At 48.8% G+C, this 23309-nt stretch overlaps 1 protein-coding gene across 1 annotated transcript in view; it reads left to right on the forward strand.

Moving 5' to 3' along the window:
• Window positions 1–405: 405 nt before the first annotated feature.
• The window catches only part of GNG4 (G protein subunit gamma 4), a 70698-nt gene continuing 47794 nt past the window's right edge, over window positions 406–23309 (forward strand). The window contains exon 1 of the mRNA XM_039247193.1: window positions 406–453. The gene's annotated coding sequence lies outside the window, so the exon portion shown is untranslated. The remainder of the gene's footprint in view (window positions 454–23309) is intronic.

Below are 23309 nucleotides of genomic sequence, written 5' to 3' on the forward strand. Positions count from 1 at the left end.
GAGTGGGCGTGACCACCGTGGAAGGAGGGCGGCCGGGGTCGGGGGGTCTCGCGCTCCGCACGCCGCCGGTCCCGGACACGCTCCGAGAGCCCCGCACGGCGGGTGTGAGCGGGACGGAGTACTTCGGGTCTGGGTGACTTCCCTCGCGCGCGGGGCACCGGCTCGGCCCCCCTGCACCCCCGCCCCCCCGCCTCACGTCGCCCTTCCCCTGCCCGGGCGGGGCTGCTGACGCGGCCCGGAGACCCCGGGGGCGGCGCGGGGCGCGCCTTTCCACCGCGAGCCCGCGAGCGCCGAGGCGCGCGGGAGCCGGAGCCCGAGCCCGCTCGCCCGCCCGCCCAGCCCCGCGCCCGGCCCAGGAGCGATGCCGCGCGCTCTGGCCGCCCCCCGCGAGCACCGCGTCGGAGACAAAGCCCGCGCGTGAGCGGCGCCCTCGGCCCGCGCGCCCACCTCCGGGTAAGTGGGCGCCCCGCCGGCGGGCCGGGCCGGTGTGTGTGTAGGGGGGGGGGAAGGGGCGGCACTGCCCCAGCTCCGGCGAGCCCGGGGCGAGCCAGAAGCAAGAAGGCAACTCGGGCGGGAAAGTCTCTGCAACTGGAGACGCGGTTTGGTGCGTGTGTCGTCCTGCCGTCCGTGGGAGCCCGCGAAACAAATACCTTGTTTCTCCTGGCTGCCCGCAGCTGGGGGCCTTCCCGCTGCCGCACAGGTGGGCGTCGGCGGCAGGGCGCTGGCAGGTGAGCGCGCGCCTCGACCCCACGACCCTCGGCCGGGCGGTTGGCAAAACCCGAGCGCGGGTTTGGACAGACCGCTCCGAACGCTTACGGGAGGTCTCCAGGTGCCCGGGGTCTGCCGCTCTCTGGGGCTTGAGGCGGGGGGAGGCTCCCGGAGACCCCTCTTCCATATGTAGGTCACGAACGTTTGCCATTCTCTGGGCAGAGACGTCCCCCAGTTGAAGAGGACCGCAGTGGGAGGGCTGGAGTGGCTAGTTGGTCGGTTTATTTATGGAAATGTGTTCTGCGAGTGCCTAAAGAAGCCCTCATGATTTCGCAGTACCTTGGGACACCTGTCTCCAGGGCAGCTCTGATGGTGACAGTAGATGAGACGAGGGTTTGGTCTTGCCCTTCCTTATGGCGTCTGTCCCCCGAGGCTGGTGCTGAAACGGGCTGCGCCCGCAGCGCGCGCACCCAGCGGCATTGGGGGAGCTTTGGTTTAATGTTTGAATTGCCTTAGAAATAATAACGGGAGCGGGTGGGGACAGAGATGTGCCTGGGGAAGACTTCTTCATTTGGGAGGATTTGCTTATTTTCGTGCATTGTGGGCTAGGGTGCTAGGAAATCCAAAAATGGTAAAGTTTGATCAAGTGATAAAGTGGATCATGGACACCAGGTCTCCCACCCTCTTCCCAGCTCCCCACCGCTGCCGATCCTCGTCTCTTTCCCTTAGCTCGCCGTTTCAGTCCCAGCAGAAGGCCTCCTGGGCTGCGCTGGTGTTGCCCATTAAACCGCGTCCGTCTTGTCATCTGGTCGTTGAGTCCTCACGGGGAGGCCTCCTTCCCACAGTGGGACAGGAGAAATCAGTGGTAAATGCCCCAAAGCAGCAGCGAGGAGACCCCGGCTGTGTGGCTGGCTCCTTGATGCTTTGGGGAAGTCTCTTTCCTGATTTTTGCATATGCGGCGGGGGAAGGGAGGCACACCGCCATCTGATCTGGCCCCGTTCCCTGCGAGAAGCTTGCTGTGGGAACAACTGAGATGTTAAACGGAAAGCCTTTTTCAGTCCTGAGAAACAAGATGTAAACCAGGAATTATTTTTGAAGTGTGGAGCTGACTCGGTTTATCAGCCTGGATAAAAGATGGATATAGCACTTAATAAGTGGTAGGTGTTAATGTAAACACGAGGTTTATTGTGATGCGCTGCTAGTTAATGAGTGGCCTCACCACAGGGTTATTATTAAGCTGAAATAAGTATTTAGGACAACGGACTTCCTCTTTGCTCCTCTACCACCACAGGGCTCCAATCCTCAGCCTCCTTAGAATAAAATTGCCCAAAAGGAACCTGTGGATGAAGTCTGAGAAATAGACACAGCAAAAGGCTCATTCCCAGTTGTCCAGTGACTAGCTAGGCATTTGCCTTTGACATTTCTCAAGCAAGTAGACAGACAGTGGAGAAACCGGGAAAAAGCTGTACTCATTGCACAGCTCGTAAAGCCAAAGTGACAGTCTCCAAAGCTACCCATATCTCAGCACTTAGTTTGAAATGGTAGAAAATTAGGTGGGCACACGGGCCCTGTCATCCCCCTGGCCCCTGGGGTAGCAAGTGCCCTGTAGCTGTCTCAGGAGGCCGGGTGGGGCTTTAGGACTGATTGTATATGATGCCACCTCTCCCCTCCACGGCCGCCACCTCTCCCTGCCGTGGCCGCCACCTCTCCCTGCCGTGGCCACCACTACACAACTACTGCTTAGTGAGGAAGGCAGCCAAATGGCTAAGACAGAAGTCTGCAAGACAAATCATTCTTATTTATTTATAGGCACATCTCACTGTCACATTTCTCTTACCTTGACTCATTTTTGTTCTACGTGAAAAGGGGAGAATGCCTAATGATGCAGCACATGTCCGCAAATTGCCCTTTTTCTTCATGGAATTTTGAAACCATGTCTTTACGGTATTACCTGATTTGTTCTCAGAATACCTTTATAAACATATTCTATTCTCTAATCGCACAGATGTCCCCCTCCATTTGGAATTTTATTGATAAATAGATATGATAGACATAGGCATAAAGACACTTATTATTACACAGCTAGAGAGATTATTTGTTTGGTTTTCTTAAACCAGGAACTGAAATATAACTTCTTTTTTTTTTTTAAGTTTCTTTATTTTGAGAGAGAGAGTGGGGGAGGGTCAGAGAGAGAATCCCAAGCAGGCTCTGCACTTACAGTGCACTTACAGTGCAGAGCCTGATGTGGGGCTCAACTCACCAACCTTGAGATCATAACCTGAGCTGAAATTAAGCGTCAGACTCATCTACTGAGCCACCCAGGAGGCCTGAAATTTCTTTAATACACCAAGAATACTACAAAAACATCCTCTTCTCAGTGGCCAGCAAGGGAATTTTAACTGAAAATCAGAGAAACCAAGTGAGTGTCAGAAAAGAGAAATAGGGAGGCCAATTATAATATAGAAATTAGCATAATACTCCTGTAAGATTTTAACTGGCTGGTTACAACTGTATGAAGAATAAACCAAATATCTTAAATTATCAGTAATGGAAAATGCAAATGAAATTTCCATTTAGGGAAGGAAGTAGAGGCAAGAATTACTGCTGAAAGAAAAAAAATCACTGCAGAGAAAACAATGGGTACTTAGGAGGTACCCAATTCAGTAAGCTAGCTGAAGCGTTCCAATCACTTTAATTGTCAAGGAGCTTTTGTTAGGTTAAATAGCAGGTGGTGTGCAATCCATTTTCCTACTGGAACCCAGCAGACAAAATGGCAGGTCTTGCCGGGGTAGGAGGGAGGGGAAGTGTGGCTGTGTTGCAGATAACCATGCTTGTGGAATGGGTTCTGCAGCCCCAGGAGGAGTGAGGACATATATGTGGCTCTGGAGTAGCCACTGGCCCCTGAAGCCTTGAGGTTCTTGCATATCTGCAAGCAAGTCACCAATGGTCCAACCTGAGAGGGCGGTCCTGGGGAGGGAGCCCCCGGCTAGTGGCGACTGAGTGGAGGGGGGAGGAGCAGGCTTGAAGTCCGTGAGTCACATGGATGCTCTCCTGTAACCCCCAACACCATACCTGCAAGGCTTCTCTGTAGCAACACAAACAAACCCTGTCCAGGAGTGTTATGGCAGGGTGCTTGGTGGGTGGCAGTGACTTGGTGGTGACCAAGGAAAAGCTTATACAGATACGAAGTGGCAGCAATGGAGACAAGTGAAAGAGAAGAAACGGGGTTGTGCGGGGAAACCGTGCCCAGGTACGGCGCGTGCGCTCCTTTGACAAAACAGCAGATTGCTTCCTCGCTTGGATTTCTCAAACCATTTCACCCTGAGTGGCTGGGTTGGTTCTCCCTAGTGGGATGTGTGCTGTGAGGCTGAGGAAGAAGAGGTAGAAGAAATGCTGTAAGCATCCTTCTGGGGCTCAGTCATTCCCCCCGCCCCCACCCCTCACCAGCGATCGTGTGCACAACACGAGCAACAGCCCTGGGTCCACTAACCCGTACCACCTTTGCTTGTCTGCAGTTCTCATTAGTGCCTATGTTTCCTCCTGGCTTTCGTGTATAATTTGCAGCTGTGGGAACGTCTCTTCTACCCCTTGCCCAGGGTCACCACCAAAGGAAGAGGGGCTGGGAGATAGTAATAGGAAAAAAGGAAACCTTTAAATTGTTTCCAAAATTCTTATTAGGACATTTTTACAACCACAGCAGAAGGTGTATGTATATGTCCCCATAACCCCACCACCCAAAATCGACTGTATCTATTTCTGGCTATCACACAAATATGTAAAATTGAGAGACCTTCACCAAAAGCACTGTGCAAGAATGAAGGCTCAAGGAGGAGAAATGGAATTTGAAACAGAAAGGAAAGAGCAAGGGAATATGGAAAGAGAGTAGAAAGCAGAGTGACGTGCAGAGGCTGCCTGAGGTGGTCTCAACAGCCACCCAGCCGGCTCTGTGGCTCAGGTTCTGAAAACCGTGGGAGAGACAGAAGTGGCGACGGCAGACGGTGGGTGGTGGTGCCCCATCCTTGGCCCCTGCAATGTTGGACACAGTGGGGACCGAGATCTGGCAGCACATAAGCTGGGGAAGCCTGCATTTGCTGACTACCCCACTGCACACTCCGCATACGGCACGGCCTGCTTTCCAGCTCAAACAGCAGAACCCACTTTATTTTATTATTATTATTATTATTATTATTTTTTATTATTTCTAGGAGAGAGAAAGAGTGAGCAGGGGAGGGTCAGAGAGAGAGGAAGTCACAGACTGAAACGGGCTCCATGCTCTGAGCTGGCAGTCAGCACAGAGCTCGACGCGGGGCTCGAACCCACGAACCGCGAGATCATGACCCAAGCGAAAGTCCGACGCTTAACCAACTAAGCCACCCAGGCACCCCAGAACCCACTTTAATATGGCCAGAAGGAAAAAAGCTTTTCCTCTACCCTCTTAGGTTTAGTGACTGGAGCCTGTGAATTAAACTGACAGCAGGAGAGATTAACAGGAGAAAAGAGCCAAACTAATAGGAGAAAAAGTTTGTTCTACATGCACACAAGAGCTTCACAGGAAAGACAAGAAGACCTGAAGAAGCCATTAGGCCTGAGAGCTCATATACTATTTTAACAAAGGGAGATAAGTTATGGGAAAGTGACAAGACAAAGAAAAAGGGGTTTGAGGTTCTAGGGGCAGTAAATCATGGGACGATAAATATATGGAGGAAACTTGTGGACGGTAAGAGTTATTTGCTTGTGCAGATCCGTCTTGGTGCCAACTTTTCTCTCCAGTGATAATGGTGCTTTTCTTCCTTCTAACGTGGGAGAGGGATGGGATAAACACTTTTGCAAAAAGAAATGTATGTCTTGCAGAAAGGGTGAGAAAGGGCACGGCCAGAGAATTCCTCCTGCATCTGCTGTTTCTTAATTGCATTCAGCTCAAAATAGCCCTGATGCCAAAATGGCATATTTGGCATTGCTATATTCTGAACCCCCTTCAAGACTGCCAACAGGACCTTTCTTTGGTGGAGTCTGGAGTGCAAAGCCTGGGTTATGCTGAACCAGCATGAGAACCCCTATTTGGTTTTAGTTTCTGTTCATTAATTATGGGAAAATTCTGTTTTCCCTGAACCCCAGTTCACTTTACTTACAACCATGGGGCTTCGGGTGTCTAGAGATGTTTATTTACATGTTTATTTACAGGGATGAGGGAAGGCTCCATCCTGGTTAAAGAGACAGATGGTGTAAGTGTACAAGTGTGTGTTCGATGGTACGTTTGCGTGAAGTAGGTGTCATGAGGATGGAAAGACATAGTCAGGCTCCTGAACTTAAGGGTGGAGGTGAGTATGGAGCGTGGCCAAGAGCAGATAATGATAGAGCCTGAGCAGAGAATCTCAAAGCTTTGAACCTTAAGGAAAATAACAGAGGGAAAGTGACAGTGATGTCAGACACTGAATTTTTTTCTGGACCGAGGTGAGGTATAGATACATAAATTGGCCTTCATTAGCATCACATAGTCTCTTCTTTGGCTGAATTTTATCTAGCAGAGATGAGGTCACTGGAGCTTTCTGCTCACCCTGGGTACCCAAGTAGACCCCCCCCCCCGGATCCTGCACCCCATTACCTTGTCCCTGTCTTGAGTGGCTTTACCTCATTGCTGACTGGAAAGTCAGAGTTTGGGGGTCTAGTGCTCTTCTCCCCAACCTGGTTGATCTTGTAGAACTGGGGAGTTTGGAGCTCTTCCCCGCCAGTCCTTCAGGGCTTGCTGAGTCTGCAATGCAGTGCAATCCTTCTGGGGCTCCGCATTCCCAGAACTGTTACAAAGAGGCGGGACATAGCCTATCTCCTGCTCCAGGGGTACCAGCCCTCACACCTCAGGCTCACCGTCCCCCCCGGTGGGTCAGATTCCTCCCAGCTCCCCAGCTTGTCTCCAGACCCTCTCCTTGTGCTAGAACTTGCCATAGTCAGTAGCGTCGGGACAAAGTCTGTCACTGGCCTGGACCCCGGCATGCTTCTTTATGACACAGAAGCTGTCTTTGTCATGGGATTTGTCATCGCAGAGTTCCGTCGACCCACACCGTGAGCGGGCTTCCCGGGGTTTCCTGCGTGTTACTGCTGCAAGCCATCTTAATTGTGGGACACGGCGGGAGGACCTTTCTGGTGCATGTGTGTTGCCGAGAGCAGTAGATACATTCCTAAAAGATTGTGTGTAAGCCATGTATTCCTGAGACGTTCATTGAGTGAACATGTGACCAGGTATTTCAGGCACTGACGGTTTAAAGATGAATAAGGGCTTGAGAGTACTCATAATCTAGGGGGGATGGAAGTGTGAAAACGACTCATCTGCCCCTGGATTAATGCCGTGACAGCCGTGTTGTAAGTGCTGTGGGAGCGGTGATAACAGGAATGTTCATTCTTCCCGAGAGCAGCGTTTGCAGGAAGGGCCTGACAGCCGAGGCCCAGGAAAGCGGAGCGAGATTTTTTCCAACCCACACAAGTGAGCAAGGGCTTTCCAGGCAGAGGGACCAGCTCAGAGTTTGGGGCACGAAGAGGGCAGAGAGGAAAAGGCTCCCCGAGCCCAGTTAGGAGGGCTCTCGAGTGAGCAATGGAAGAGTCTGTTCTGGGACCGGTGGGGACCCGGGGCAGCTGTGCAGCAGAGGTGGGGTTCAGGGGGCCCCGTGTGTGGCAGGTCCGGGGACAAGGCCGGAGATGTGAGGCGGCGAGATGGCTCAGGGACCCCAGGATGCCCAGGCCCTCGCGTCAGTCGGCACTGTTGTCTGACCACGGGTGGGGGAGCAGGGAGAGGCCTGTGCCTGGGTGTCCCAGGGGGACAACATGACCTGGTTCAGTGAGTAGAAGGGGGGTGGGGACAGACTGGGCACATGGAGAGAGAGAAGGACGTGGCAGATGAGGAGGTGTGGCCCAGATGGGGCAGGAGGCTGAAGACAGAGTGGCTGGGAGCCAGGTAGCCATGTGGGAGAGGGGGTGGGCAGGGGAGACAGCCCAGGGTAGGGGGGGTCAGGTAGCCATGGGGGGGCAGGGGAGACAGCCCAGGGTAGGGGGGGCAGGTAGCCATGTGGGGGGGCAGAGGAGGCAGCCTGGGGTGGGGGTGATCAGGTAGCCATGCGGGGGGCAGAGGAGGCAGCCCGGGATGGGGTGGTCAGGTAGCCATGTGGGGGCAGAGGAGGCGGCCCGGGGTGGGAGGGGCTAGGTAGCCATGCAGGGGGTCAGAGGAGGCATCCAGGGGTGGGGGTGGTCAGGTAGCCATGTGGGGGGCAGAGGAGGCAGCCTGGGGCGGGGGGGTCAGGTAGCCATGAGCGGGGCAGAAGAGGCAGCCCAAGATGGGGTGTTGGGGGGTTTGAGTCATGGTAGACACAGTAGGGAGGCTTCAGAGAACAGACAGGAAATTTGGGCCGACACAGAAATGACGCTGTGAGATGCAGACTCTTCCTGCTGCAGGTTCCCAGGTGTTAGGTTCCCTTGGAAAGGGCCGGCCGGCCAGCAGCCCCTGCACTGCTCAGCCCAGTCTCTGGGAGGCTGCAGCCAGCCGCCGCTGCCACGCTCCCCTGGGTGACTCATTCTTTCTGTGTTCAGGCACAGCTCTGTCTCTTGTTTATGATTCCTTTGTCCCCCTAACACAAATGAATTTGATCCAATGCCAGCCATACCACCTCCCGCCGCAGGTGGATGGCGGGGATTACAGTTTATTAGCCTTTGGTGAGAGCGTGACTGTCCCAGGGTGAGTTTTTGTTTTATGTTTTCCCCAAACCTGGTCACCCTCTACCTACCCCCCAGCTCCCGTGGTCTGAGGCTGGAGGGCGGGGCCCAGGCCTCCCTTCACAGTAACCATGGCAACTGACTGAGGATACCCACACATTGGTCCAGGGCCCCCCCCCCCCCCCCAGCCCCCGCCACTCCACTTCCCCCTGGTTCTTCCTGCCCTGCCTTCTCCTTGGACCTCTGTCCATGGTAAAATGTGCCCTGTGGTGGGGTTTTCTGTCTTTTTCCTCACAGTTCCTCACTCCGTCTGTCTGTCCGACTGGCTTTTTTCCTCACTCTGCTTTCCACATGGTGGAGAACCATCAGTGGGCAGTGGAGGGGAAGACAAACAAAAATCCCTGCGCTTATAGGATTTACATTCTAGTAGAAGCATCAGGCCAGTGATAATAAGCCAGAAAATCAAAGGTAATTTCAATACGTAAGTTAATAAGTAAGCATCTTAAAGTGGTGAGTGCTGGGGAGAAAACAAGGAAGGGAGATAAAGAACTCCATGGAAGGGCCATTATAGATTTTAAATAAGCTGCTTATGGAAGGACTCACTGTGGATCCAGGATTAAGACCAAGATCAAGACCATGAATTGAACTTGTGTCATGTGTGTGGAGACAGCGAAAGTGGAAGCAGGTGGGGGTGTCTGGACGGCTCAGTCAGTTAGGCGCCGACTTTGGCTCAGGTCATGATTCCATGATTTGTGGGTTTGAGCCCCACGTCGGGCTCTGTGCTGACAGCCTGTAGCCTGGAGCCTGTTTTGGATTCAGTGTATGTGTCTCTCTCTCCCCCTCCCCTGGTCATGCTCTTTCTCTGTCTCAAAAATACATAAACTATAAAAAAAAAAAAAAAAAAAAGTGGAAGCAGGTGAAGATGTGATGGACCCACAGATCATTTACACCCAGCTGCCCTCCTTGACAGGGCGGGGATCTTCTCCCCTTGTCTCCTCCCCCACCCTCAGCCTACAAGGAAGCTGCATTTCCCAAAAAGAGCATTTGGTAGTATAACTCAGGACAGAGGAAGAGATTCATGGCAAAATAACACACAGCACAACACTCTCCCCGTTTTGGGGATGATGCTCACTAATCCAGCAGCTGGCCTGGTGAGCCGAGTGGCTCCAGATGCACCAGGCGCTGAGTGCAGGCAGTAGAGAGTTTGAGCCCTAATCCAAAGGAGTGGAGTCGCCTCAGAGAGTGTCCCTCAGAGGCCAGATCAAAGACCCCCACTTCTTGAAGACCTGGGGGCTAACCAGAGGAAGTAGGTAACCCTTGGCTCCACTGCACTGTGGACTCAGGGAGGTTAGAAGGCACCTCTCAGTATTCTTGCTGTGTGGTCTGGTGGGTGAAGAGCACGTTTGTGTAATGATAGGCCGCACCAGCTGTGCCTTCCGTTTTTACATGCCTGTTTTCGGAACCATGTACTTGTAGCACAGTCTGTCTGGAAAATTCGGGGCAGATCCGTCACTGGTTCCCCAACCTGGCGGCATAGCAGAATGACTTTGGGTAGTTTTGAGAAATAACACCTGACCTCTGGACGTTCTTACTCAGCGCTTCTGAGCTGGGACCAGAAGCTATGTTTTGAATCTTGTAAACCACCGAAGCAGATGATTTCTTTTTTTTTTTCCTTTATTTTATTTTATTTATTTTTTTTTTACAAATAGTTTATTGTCAAATTAGTTTCCACATAACACTCAGTGCTCATCCCCACAAGTGCCCTCCTCCATGCCCATCCCTCCTCCCCGCCATATCCATCAGTCCTCAGTTTTTGTCAGCATTCAAGAGTCTCTCATGGTTTGCCTCTCTCCCTTTCCCCCACCATTTCCCCCCTTTTTGTCCCCCATGGTCCTCAGTTAAGTTCCTCCTAATCCTCCTATACGTGCAAACATATGATATTTGTCCTTCTCTGCCTGACTTATTTCGCTCAGCATAACACCCTCAAGGTCCATCCATGTTGCTACACATGGCCAGATTTCATTGTTTCTCATTGCCATGTAGTATTCCATGGTATAGATAAACCACATCTTCTTGATCCATTCATCTGTTGATGGACACTTAGGCTCTTTCCATGTTTTAGCTATTGTGGAGAGTGCTGCTATGAACATTGGGGTACATGTGCTCCTATGCCTCAGCATTTCTGTATCCCTTGGGTAAATTCCTAGCAGTGCTATTGCTGGGTCATAGGGGAGTTCTATTGTTAGTTTCCTGAGGAACCTCCACACTGTTTTCCAGAGGGGCTGTACCAGTTTACATTCCCACCAACAGTGTAGGAGGGTGCCCGTTTCTCCACATCCTCGCCAGCATCTAGAGTTCTCTGATTTGCTCATTTTAGCCACTCTGACTGGCGTGAGGTGGTATCTCAGTGTGGTTTTGATTTGTATTTCCCTGATGAGGAGGGATGCTGAGCATCGTTTCATGTGTCTGTTGGCCATCTGGATGTCCTCTTTGGAGAAGTGTCTGTTCATGTCTTCTGCCCATTTCTTCACTGGGTTGTTTGTTTTTCGGGCGTGTAGTTTGGTGAGTTCCTTATAGATTCTGGATATTAACCCTTTATCTGATATGTCATTTGCAACTATCTTTTCCCATTCCGTTGGTTGCCTATTAATTTTCTGGGTTGTTTCCTTGGCTGTGCAGAAGCTTTTAATCTTGATGAGGTCCCAACAGTTTATTTTTGCTCTTGATTCCCTTGCTTTTGGGGATGTGTCAAGTAAGAAGTTGCTGCGGTGGAGGTCAAGGAGGTTGTTTCCTGCTTTCTCCTCTAGGGTGTTGATAGTTTCCTGTCTCACGTTCAGGTCCTTTATCCATTTTGAGTTGATTTTTGTGCATGGTGTGAGAAAATGATCTAGTTTCATTCTTCTGCATGTTGCTGTCCAGTTCTCCCAACACCATCTGTTAAAAAGGCTGTCTTTTTTCCATTGGATATTCTTTCCTGCTTTGTCAAAGATCAGTTGGCTGTATACTTTTGGGTCCACTTCTGAGTTCTCAATTCTGTTCCATTGGTCTATGTGTCTGTTTTTGTGCCAATACCATACTGTCTTGAGGATGACAGCTTTGTAGTAGAGGCTGAAGTCTGGGATGGTGATACCTCCCGTTTTGGTTTTATTTTTCAGTATTACTTTGGCTATTCGGGGTCTTTTGTGGTTCCATACAAATTTTTGGATAGTTTGTTCTAGTTTTGAGAAGTATGCTGGTGCAATTTTGATTGGAATTGCATTGAATGTGTAGAGTGCTTTAGGTAGTAATGACATCTTAACTATATTTATTCTTCCTATCCATGAGCATGGAATGTTTTTCCATTTCTTTGTGTCTTCTTCAATTTCCTTCATAAGTTTTCTATAGTTTTCATCATACAGATCTCTTGTATCCTTGGTTAGGTTTATTCCGAGGTATTTTATGGTTTTTTGTGCAATTGTGAATGGGATCAGTTTCTTGATTTCTCTTTCTGTTCCTTCATTTTTGGTGTATAAAAATGCAACCGATTTCTGTACGTTGATTTTGTACCCTGCGACTTGGCTGAATTCTTGGATCAGTTCTAGTAGGCTTCTGGTGGAGTCTGTCGGGTTTTCGATGTAGAGTATCATGTCATCTGAAGCAGATGATTTCTGCGGGCCATCCTTCCACGTATTGGAAAACCCAAATTAGCTAAGCCTTCCCAAACTGTTTCCTGTACCAGCCTGCCCCCACCCCGCCTCCCCTTGGAGCTGTGTGACAATGACTTTCCACAAACACCATGAAGCCGAGAGACACCTGCGGGGACCAGCTCTCCTTTCCAGGCTGAGTGCGTGGATCTTTCCCTGCTTTTCACAAGAGTGCTTCATAGATAGGGAAACCAGCTGTTTGCCCTAAAGAACTGCCTCTGTGCAGAGCACGATGATCCCAAAATATAGACTCCCACAGTCCCCCCCTTTTCCCCAGCTCCCCTCTGCAGGATGCAGCAGCTCCATGGTTCTGGGCACCCCTGGGAGCTCATGAACCAGCATCCACCCTCTCTTGCCGAGGACTCAGGAAGGACCCTTCATCCCTGATGAGACTTGTAAATGCTACTGTGCCACGAACGCTGACATGAGTCAAAAGGAGGTCCCAGATCTTGAGAAATTTGCAACCTAGTGGAAGAAATGGATGATTATAACACAATACAAAATTAAGAACCTGAATATAGCAGGATCCCCAACCCAGTCTGGGTCAGGAGAGGCTTCCAGAAGGAGGTCTCAGGACTTGGCCAGATGAAAGGGTTGGGTCACGGCTAATAAATAGGGAAGACTTTCAAGGCTGAGAGTTTTTTCTTGAGCAAATAATAATAGCAGCTAACACATATTGAGTGTTTACTACAAATCAGGCTTTAAGTGTCTTATATTAAGTATTTATTCCTTGACAACTATTATTATAGGAAAAATAATGTCCCCCACCCCAAGATGGCCACACTGGAACCTGTGAATATGTTATTTTACAGAGCAAAAGAGATTTTGCAAATGTGATTAAGAATCTTGAGATGCAGGGGCACCTGGGTGGCTCAGTTGGGTAAGCATCTGACTTTTTAGCTCAGGTCATGATTTCAGCATCGGGGATGGAGCCCCAGATAGGGTTCCCAAAACCCACTCATGCTCTCTCTAAAAAAGGAAAGAATCTTGAGATGGAGAAATTATCCTGGATAATTTGGTGGCCTGATGTAATCACACGTGTCCTTATAAAAGGACAGGAGCATCAGAGGGATTGGACCATGCTAGGGTGCTGGCTTTGAAGATGGAGGAGGGGCTGTGAGCAAGGGACACAGGCAGCCACCAGCAGCTGGGAAAGGCAAGGAAACAGACTCTCTCTGGAGCTTCCAGCAGTCCTCCTGACGCTGTGCACTTCCAAACACCAGTGCTTTCAAATAACAAATTGTGTTGTTTAAACGGTAAGTTTGTTGTAATTTGTTGCAGCAGCAAGAGGAGGCTAATACAAACTGTTACTCTTCCCGCTTTGCAACTGAAGAAAGCAAGAGGCTAAGTAAGTAATTTGCCCAAAGAGTTACAGAGCCAGCAAGGAGCAGACCCAGGATTCAAAAGTCAGCCTTGTGGCTCTAGATCCTGCATTTGTCCTGTCTCACAGATCATCAGGAGACCGGAAGCATCAGAAGATGATCCCGACAAGGTAGCAGACAGGAGCTGGATCTTAAGCCCGTTTTAGTCCAGTGGAGGGGTGGCCTCTATGGCCCCCTTGCCTCATGTCCATGCTGACAGTGAGTGCCCACCAGAAGTGAAGCCGGGCCCCTGTCCCTGCCCGCCCCCCCCCCATCCCCACCTCCCCCCCCATCCCCACCTCCTCTAGACGCAGGAGCTGATGGAAACCCCTGCCTTTCTCCATTATCACATAGTTTTAAGCACCTTGCTGTCTGGGTAGTTAAGGAGAGACTCTGGTTGAGTACAGCATCTTATGCGTCCAAGATTCTCCTATCTCCAAGCATCTGTTTCTATCTCATACTTATTTTATTCATTCTCATTCTTTCATGGAAACCATTCTTTATATTAAGAGTTCTTTAATATAACACATCCCTATCCCTCTGTCTTTGAAATAAGTGTTCAGAAGAATTTTACGACAGTGTTCCAAGTTTTTAAAAAAAATATATTAAGCGCAGTAAACCTTACCTGAAACCACTACTCCAGATATGTCTGCGTAATTTACATTCCAGGCAGTGCTTAGAGTTTCAAAGGAGCCGCAGCTAACATTCGATTAGCATTTTGTAGTTCACTAAAGGCCTTCACGTGACCTGTCCACTTGATCTTTTCAGTAACACTAGGAGGCATGAAGTTTTCTCCCCATTCCTGAATGAGAAACTGAGTCTCGAGTATAATTTGAGGCACACAGCAGAGCCAGGATGCAAACTCAGGGCTTCCACACTTTTTCTATTTTATTCTATTGCCTCATAGAGGGAAAAATAGCCCCATAAGCCCTTATAGAGAAATAGGGTACCAGATTCTGGGTCAGATGTGCCCCTCCCAAGTGCGGAAATAAGATGCTGGGCCATCCACACACTACCACCTGTCTGGGGTTGTAGAGGGAGTGCATGAAAGTCCCTGGGTCTTTGACTGGACAGCGTCCTGGGGCGTAGTCTGGATGAGGCTCCCAGTATCTCGGGCACGGGCAGGCATCCTATCCTGCGGAGGACCCACGGTGATGGGCAGGTCTGCTGGCAGGAGGCCCTCGGAAAACATGGCCTTAGCATGCATGACGTGCCCCTGAGTGGCCACAAGTTTCTAGCAAGCATGGGCTCCCAGAGTGATGAAGGCAAAGTGGGTACAGGCCTGCTGCTCAGTGCTCACTGCTCTCCTTACACGTGGGTCCCCCAGGGTCTGGGTTATTCTGTACTGCTCGCCGCATCTCTCCCAACACAAGCATCCTAGGGACAGGTCAATCTTGGCCTTTCTGTGTTTTTTTTTCCCTAGGTATCTCTGGGGCCCTCCCTTTCTGCAGGCCTGCCTCTTATAAATCAAAAATGTTGGCATCCAAAACTTGTTCCTGAAGCAATGGCTTGCAGAACCTATTTTCAAAGGAAAAAAGCATAATACTTCTTTGTCTTTCTAGTCCTGCTTTAATAATGCGAGTTCTCCCTGAGGCAACATGCATGCGTCTGGCTGGCTGGGGAAGGGTTGGATACAAGGGAGCGTGGCGAGAAAGCAGAGACCCGTACATCAGAATATTGTCATTCCACAGAGAGCCGGGTTCTCCCCACCCTAGTCTGGGCTTACCTGCTCCATGGAAGGAAAGTCCCACAGGGTCCCTCAGAGAGAGGGCCCCTGGGTGTGGCCACTAGCTCACTGGTTAAAGGCCGAGTTATGTTACCTCCCCTTTTCCAGCCTTCAGCTCCCTCCAGGTGGTACCCACAACTACTGCCAGAGGTCCCTGAATGCAGGTCCAGCCCAGGAACCCTGTGTAGACGCAATACAGAAGGTCACGTGCTTATCTGCTGCTGATGGGCAAGTCTGCGTAGACATCCTTGAGATCGGTAAGATAAAATGAATGTGAGTGTATTACTGAATTCTTTATATCACTCCGTGTCTTCTGAGTCCATAGATATTAAAAGTACTGCCACAGGGACACTGCATTTTTTTTTATTTTAGAAGGGACCTTTAGAGGTACCTGGGTGGCCAGTCAGTAAGTGTCCGTCTTCAGCTCAGTTCATGATAGCACGGTTGTGAGTTCAACCCCCCACACCAGGGGGCTCCAAGCTCACAATGGGGAGCCTGCTTGGAATTCTCACACTCTCTTCTCTCTCTGCACACCCCCCCTCCCCCCGGCTCATACTTTTTCTCTCTCTCTCTCTCTCAAAATAAATGTTTTTAAAAAGGGACTTTTATGCTTTAAAACCTTTGCGGCCCTGGTCTGTGGAATCCTTTCCATTTTCAGTACTTAGTGGCTCATTAACAAATGTTATGGTAAATTTTCTAAATATCCCACCAATTTATTTCCTCTCCACCTTTGTCCGCATTGCCTTCCTCTATTAGCTGCTGGGTTCAGAGCAGGAGCGATCACCAAGCAGCCTTGCTCCTGTCATGGGGCACCGGCTGGAGACCTTACACATGGTAGGTCTTCCCTGTGTATGTGTAGAGGGCCATTCTGAGACTGGCTCTTTGTCCCTCTTTCGGCAAAGTGGCGACCAGTTAGTGATTGGTGGGATGGGTAGGGCATCTCTCCTGCATTTGGACCAGAGCTTCATCTGTTCTGCTTCTCAGATTTGGATGCTTGTCTTTGCAATCTTACAGAGACTTTGTAGGTGAGCCAGACCACCATTTTTCTTGCTTCTTCTAGCCTTATTATCTTGATAAGACTTTGCCCATCTCAGGTACCTCTTCCCAACAACTAGTTGACTCTGGTTCAGAGGAGAGCTAGCCAGAGCCAGCCCCCATGGCAGACTCTCTTGCTCAGATGTTGCTCCAAGATTTCGCACCACGGTCGAGCCGCATGGTCCAGGCAGGGTAATATCATTTCAGGTGTTTCAGGTAGGGGCGGGGTGTAGCTGGCATAGGTGGGTCTGGGGCTTCCTGGGCTCCCGGGAAAGGTGGAACGTCTCTTTGCTCACCTCCAGCCTCCGCCCTGCCACTCTCCGTCACCACCTGTACCATTTAGAGAGAGTTCCCCACAGACCGTGACCCTGTGGAGGTCATCAGCAGGCTGCCAACACGTTAAAGAAAAACTCACGTCGGACTCTGCGTCTTCTTTCCTGGAAAATATCCAGATCACTTTCAGGCTTATTTAATATGTCCTGTTTTGTTTTGTTTTCACTACTGCTAAAAACTTCCCCTCCATGCATAACTCTCTTGAGCAACACAAATCAGCCTGTCTGCAAAGTATGAATATACATCTTGGGGAAATCCGGTTAATGTATGTAACAAATGATCAGCAGTGTTCATGGGTGACAGCCTTCATCTTTTTTTTAATGTTTATTTTTGAGAGAGAGAGAGAACATGAACAGGGGAGGGGCAGAGAGAGGGAAACAGACTCCATAGCAGGCTCCAGGCTCTGAGCTGTAAGCACAGAGTTGGACAGGGGGCTCAAACTCATGAACCACAAGATCATGACCTAAGCCAAAGTCGGTACCTTAACTGAGCCCCCCAGTGCCTCTTCCCTTCATCTTTAAAGACAACTGTCTGAGTAGTCATTTGGTCATAAATTCTTCTAAACTGAAATGGTTTTTTCACGATCAAGCCATTAAGTTTATAGCTCAGAAAGCCAGGTGACAGTGTCTAATATGTTTTTTTTAATGTTTATTTTTGAGGAGCACCTGGGTGGCTCAGTCTGTGAAGCATCTGACTTTGGCTCAGGTCATGTTCTCGCTGTTTGTGATTTAGAGCCCCACATCAGACGCTGTGCTGACAGCTCGGAGCCTGGAGCCTGCCTCAGATTCTGTGTCTCTGTCTCTCTCAAAAATAAACATTATTTTTTTTTTTTTACTGTTTATTTATTTTTGAGAGAGAGAAAGAGCATATGAGCACATGAGGAGCGGAAGGGCAGAGAGACGGGGGGGGGACACAGTATCCGAAGCAGGCCCTCTGCTGACAGCAGTGAGCTCGATACGGGGCTCAAAGTCACAAACTGTGAGATCATGACTTGAGCCAAAGCCAGGTGCTCAACCGACCGAGCCCCCCGGGTTGGTCTCATATTTTATGTATTTACTGAGTTGTCTTACTGGTTTTGTTTCCACCTGAGGCGTCATGCTTGGGTCCAGTCTTTTCAGGACAAGAGGGTCACACTGCTACAAAGGGGAAGCCCGCAAATGCAGAGACGAAAACTTGCTCAAAGTCAGACAAGTAAATTAAATGTAGAAATAGGGTTAGAAGCCAGTCTCCTGGCTTCTCATCCACCCTTCCTATCTGGAAAAAAAACAACAACAACTCTTTTCCCCAAGAATTCATCTCCTGAAGGAGCATGGGAACATTCGAACCACTCCTGTTGGACTTCAAGGAGTATTCTCGAAATCAGCTCTGGCAGATTCAGTTTGCTGAGTCTTGGCACGGAGATGAAAGTCCATAAATGAAGGCCTGTCCTGTGCCAGCCATTGTCCAGCTGGAAAACCACAAGCTTCACACACAGCCGCTGACCCTCTGCTTGGGGTCCTCTGGGTCATCTCTGGGGTTTATTTTATTTTTTTATCTTTTAAAATTGTTTACTGTTTATTTATTGTTGAGAGACAGAGCACGAGCAGGGGAGGGGCAGAGAGAGACACACACAGGATCGGAACAGGCTCCAGGCCCCGAGCTGACAGCACAGAGCCCGATGCAGGACTCAGACTCACAGACTGCAAGATCATGACTTGAGCTGAAGTCAGATGATTAACCAACTGAGCCCCCCAGGCGCCCCCTCCAGGGTTATTTTAAACCCTGATGTGATGTCGTCCCAGAATGAAGTTTCCCTGTCAGTCTGTACCATCATTTGGCCAGCTGAGAATTAATTCCTACATCATCGCTTTTAGAAGTAGAAGACAACAATCATGCTGGATGTGTAAACAGGGTCAAGTCAGAAGTCACTTGAGAATCCAGATGTTAACAGAGGCTCCCAGGCCACGGAGAGTGGATGACTGGCCATGACAGCAGTTAAGAGCTCCTCTCCTATAGGATGTGTCCCTCACATCTGAGGGCCACGCTTCCTAAGGGATGCTGAGCTGCACCCACACTGCTCAGGAGGTGGCCCTTGTTTCTGACAGATAGACCCCCCCGGGACCTTGAACCTGCGTCTCAGGCTGCGCCGACCCGCACTGTACAAACCCTGTGTTCCCATCAGGATTCCCAGGATGAACACAACACCTGCCCTTGGCCACCCTGCCTTGCCGGGGCTTCCGCTGTGATGACACGGCCATGGCCATGGCACCCATCTGCCGGCCTCCACTGACCATGGGCTGCTGTCCTCAACAGCACAGTCCAGTACTCACCCTGCTCTGCAGGGGTGTGTCTGACAGCTTGCAGGTGCTGGTGACGGGAGGATCTTTTTTACATTTAAAATTTTTAATTCCTGGAATAAAGAGTGGTGGCATCCTTCATGAGGTTGTGCTTGATTTACGTGAAGTAAATGACGAATGAATGGCAGCCTCAAATATCTTACGATTGTCCTGTTTAAACAGAAACGGGAGAGTAAAAGTGAAGAGTGTGTGTAATGTGATACCAACCACTTATACTCCTTACTGTGCACCCCACAGAAATTCTTGCTTTACAGATACACTCATCACAGTATCGGACAGGATAACAAACTACAGGAAATAACCAGTTCTGCATCAATGGGACAAAACACAAATAGAGGGGGAAATAAATAACAGTGGAACCATGAAGCAGTGAACTGCCCCAAGTTCAGGAGGAACTCCAAGGTCAGGAGATATCGCACCTATGGATACTTTTTTTTTTTCAAATGTTTATTTATTCTGCAAGCAAGAGAGAGCCCACGAGCAGGGGAAGGGAAGCGAGAGAGGGAGAAAGAATACCAAGCAGGCTCCACACTGTCAGCACAGAGCCTGACACAGGGCTCAATCTCATGACTGTCAGATTATCACCTGAGCTGAAGTCAAGAGTTGGACACTCAACTGAATGAGCAACACAGGCGTCCCTAAAATTTTTTTAAATAGAAGATAATTCTGTGTATTGCTTAGAGATACGTACGTATGTTTTAAAAAATTATGAAGATGTGTAGGAATAATAAACTGACTTCAGAAGAGTGATTATTGGGGAGAGGTTACCAGGGCGCTTCAACCACATATTTTTGTTTTATTTTGTAAGCTGGGTGGTAGAGAGACCAGGGTGTGTGGTGTATTATTCTCTCGATTGCATTACATATCTGAAATATTTCATAATACAAAACAATTTGGAAATTCCTCTATTGAATACTGACTTTTTAAAAAATTTTTAATTTTTTTCTTTTATAGTTTATTGTCAAGTTGGTTTCCATATAACACCCAGTGCTCGTCCCAACAAGTGCCCTCCTCCATGCACATCACCCCCCTTTCCCTCTCCCCCACCCCCACCAAATCTCAGTTCTCAGTATTCAAGAGTCTCTCATGGTTTGCCTCCCTCCCTCTTCCCACCTATTTTTCCCCTTCCCCTCCCCCATGGTCCTCTGTTTCTCCTGATCCACTTATAAGTGAAAACATATGGTATCTTTCCTTCTCTGCCTGACTTATTTCACTTAGCATAACACCCTCGAGTTCTATCCATGTTGCTACACATGACCAGATTTCATTCCTTCTCATTGCCAAGTAGTATTCCATTGTATATATAAACCACATCTTCTTGATCCATCCATCAGTTGATGGACATTTAGGCTCTTTCCATGTTTTGGCTATTGTTGAGAGTGCTGCTGTGAACATTGGGGTACATGTGCTCCTATGCATCAGCACTCCTGTATCCCTTGGGTCAATTCCTAGCAGCGCTATTGCTGAGTCATAGAAGAGCTCTATTGTTAATTTTTTGAGGAACCTCCACACCGTTTTCCAGAGGTGCTGCACCAGTTTACATTCCCACCAACAGTGTAGGAGCGTGCCCATTTCTCCACATCCTCACCAGCATCTATAGTCTCCTGATTTGTTCATTTTCGCCATTCTGACTGGCGTGAGGTGGTATCTCAGTATGGTTTTGATCTGTGTTTCCCTGATGATGAGTGACGCTAAGCATCATTTCATGTGTCTGTTGGCCATCTGGATGTCCTCTTTAGAGAGGTGTCTTGAATACTGACTTTTTAAAAGTAGTTAATATTAGAACTGTAATGTGTTCTTCCCCCCATGGAATGAAATTAAAATGTAAACAAATATCTTAACTGTCTTATTAAAATAATTGAACTTACAGGTGATTTTAACTTTATATTTTCCTGTAGAGTTTGCATATTTTCTAATGAGCACATAATTAGAGAGGAAGAAAACTGGGTTGATTCTGTTTGAAAATAAACACATCCTTCAAAAGAATTACTGAGATCTGGAGTCTTTGCAGGTGAGGACATTTGACTCTGGAAGAGGCCAGCAGTGTTTCTGTTCCTGAGGTATTGACTTAGAGAGAGAAAGGAGTGGATGCTGGGCTGTTGGTTTTTTTGTTTTGGCATTCGGTTCAATTCCTTAAATATCTACTAGGTGGAAAACTCTTTCCCAGCTGCCCTGAGGTATAAAAATGAGCCTAACAAGTTCTCTATTCTCAAAAGAGCTGGCAGTCTAGAAAGGAAGAACATATACATTCACTGTTATTTGAACACAAGAGTACAAGGTCTAAAAGACAGTTGAGGACAATAAAAGGTCTAGAAGCATCACAGTGATGGACGGTGGTGCTAGCTCCAGGGACCGAGGTGGCAAGCCAGGTCAAGAAAGTTCTGTTTGAGAGGGTGGTAGCGTCTGAATGAGGCCCTTAAAATGAGTAAAGCAGCTTTTATTGGGAAGAGTTGGCGTCGGCCGGTGGGGAGGGAGGGACGGGGAGGTGAATAAATAAAATAGTGAAAGCAAAAGATAAGTGTGGAAATGTTCCAGGCACTGAAGAGTAAACTCGGGCAGCCAGCTGTCTGTTTGGATTGGAGTGACAGTAAAATCTTGGTTAGCGAGCATAATTTGCTCCAGAAACATGCTTGTAATCCAAAGCACTTGTATGTCAAAGAGAATTTCCCCGTAAGAAATCACGGAAACTCAGATGATTCATTCCACAACCTAAAATATTCACATAAAAATGTTAACAGTACTGTAATATAATACAAAATAATAAAGAAAATACAAAATATGAAGGAAAAATAAACAAATTCTCCTGCACTTACCTTTGAAAACCTCCATGGCTGGTGCGACTGAGACAAGAGAGGAGAGTAATTGTGTAGGATGACTTTCACTCTCCCTGATGGGATCACTGCTGTTTATTGGCTCAATGGAATCTTTTCCTTTTGTGCAACTTTAACAAGGAACTTATCCAATGACACTTGATTTTGCCTCCTTTTGAGGCTTTCGCTGATGTGGCATTGTGTTCTTAAACAAATTCATCGCTCACACTGCTTCAGCCTTATTTGGGTGGTGCTTTTCTACAAAATTTTGTACCATTTTGCACACCTTCCTAATCTCATTTGAAGTGAGGGATTCCTCCACCTTTTCCTCCTCATCCTCTGCAGACGAGATCTCCCCCTTATCGCTTGCTGTCGCTCGCAATGCAGATTCGTCGGTTCCTGACATGTTCCTCCACCAGCTCCTGAATGTCGTCCTCATTCACTTCCAGTCCCATGGTCTTCCCCAAGGACACAATTTCATCGACAACTGGCAGCACTTGTTCGCGGGCAAGCCCAGCTAAATCCTGTCCAAGAATCAGGCCACACTTTTCTCCAAGCAGAATTGAGGATTCTCTTGGTGACCCCATCCCAGGTTTTATCAATGATCTGGAGTCAGTTCAAGAAGTAGAAATGATTTTTCCAAAACTCTCAGAGCGTAAGGTTTGTTCCTTCATTTACCTTGAAGCATTGCTGAGACACTGCTCTGCTGTAAAGCTTTTTAAAGTACAAAATGACCTGCTGATCCATGGCCCAGAGGATTGGAGTGACATTGGGAGGAAGGAACTTGACCTTAATGAACTCAAATTCCTCCAGTAAGTCGTCCTCAAAGCCTGGAGGCTGAACAAAAGCATTATCCATAACCAGCAAGGCTTTGAGTGGCAGACTCTTTGCGAAAAGGTAATTCTTCATGGCAGGACTGGAGACCTCATTGATCCACTCAGCAAAGAAGCTACGAGTGACCCAAGCCTTGCTGTTGGACCTCCATGTAATCTTTAACTGGTTCTTCTGCACCTTGCATTTCTTTTTATTTTATTTTATTTTTTTTAATGTTTATTTCATTTTGAAGGACAGAGTGAGAGTGAGCAAGAGAGAGAATGAGCAGGGGAGGGGCAGAGAGAAAGGGAGACAGAATCCAAAACAGGCTCCAGGCTCCGAGCTGTCAGCACAGAGCCCGATGTGGGGCTTGAACTCACGAACTGTGAGATCATGACCTGAGCTGAAGTCGGATGCTTAACCTACTGAACCACCCAGGCGCCCCACGCACCTTGCATTCTTGAAGGCTCATGGATCCTCGGAATGAAATACAACCTGGGGCTTGACTTTGAACTCCCCATTTGTATTAGCGTGAAAGGATGAGACAGTCTTTCATGGGTTCGTGAGTGGGCATTGTATTCTCTTCTGTAACGTAGGTCCTCTTTGGCATCTTTTCTCCCAAAAAAACACCATCTTGTTGCAGTTAAAAACTTGCTCCTTCAGGTAATGCTTGGAAACCAGGAGCTTCTGGAAGTCGGTAGTGAACTCCTCAGCTGCTTTGGCATCTGAACTCGCAGCCTCTCCATGCCTCACAACACTATGGGTGCCACTTCTCTTAGTTATCAAACCATTCCCTGCTTGCCTTGAA

The sequence above is a fragment of the Hyaena hyaena genome, unplaced genomic scaffold (assembly GCF_003009895.1).
Source record: "Hyaena hyaena isolate Hyena2069 unplaced genomic scaffold, ASM300989v1 scaffold_288, whole genome shotgun sequence".
Lineage (NCBI taxonomy): Eukaryota > Metazoa > Chordata > Mammalia > Carnivora > Hyaenidae > Hyaena > Hyaena hyaena.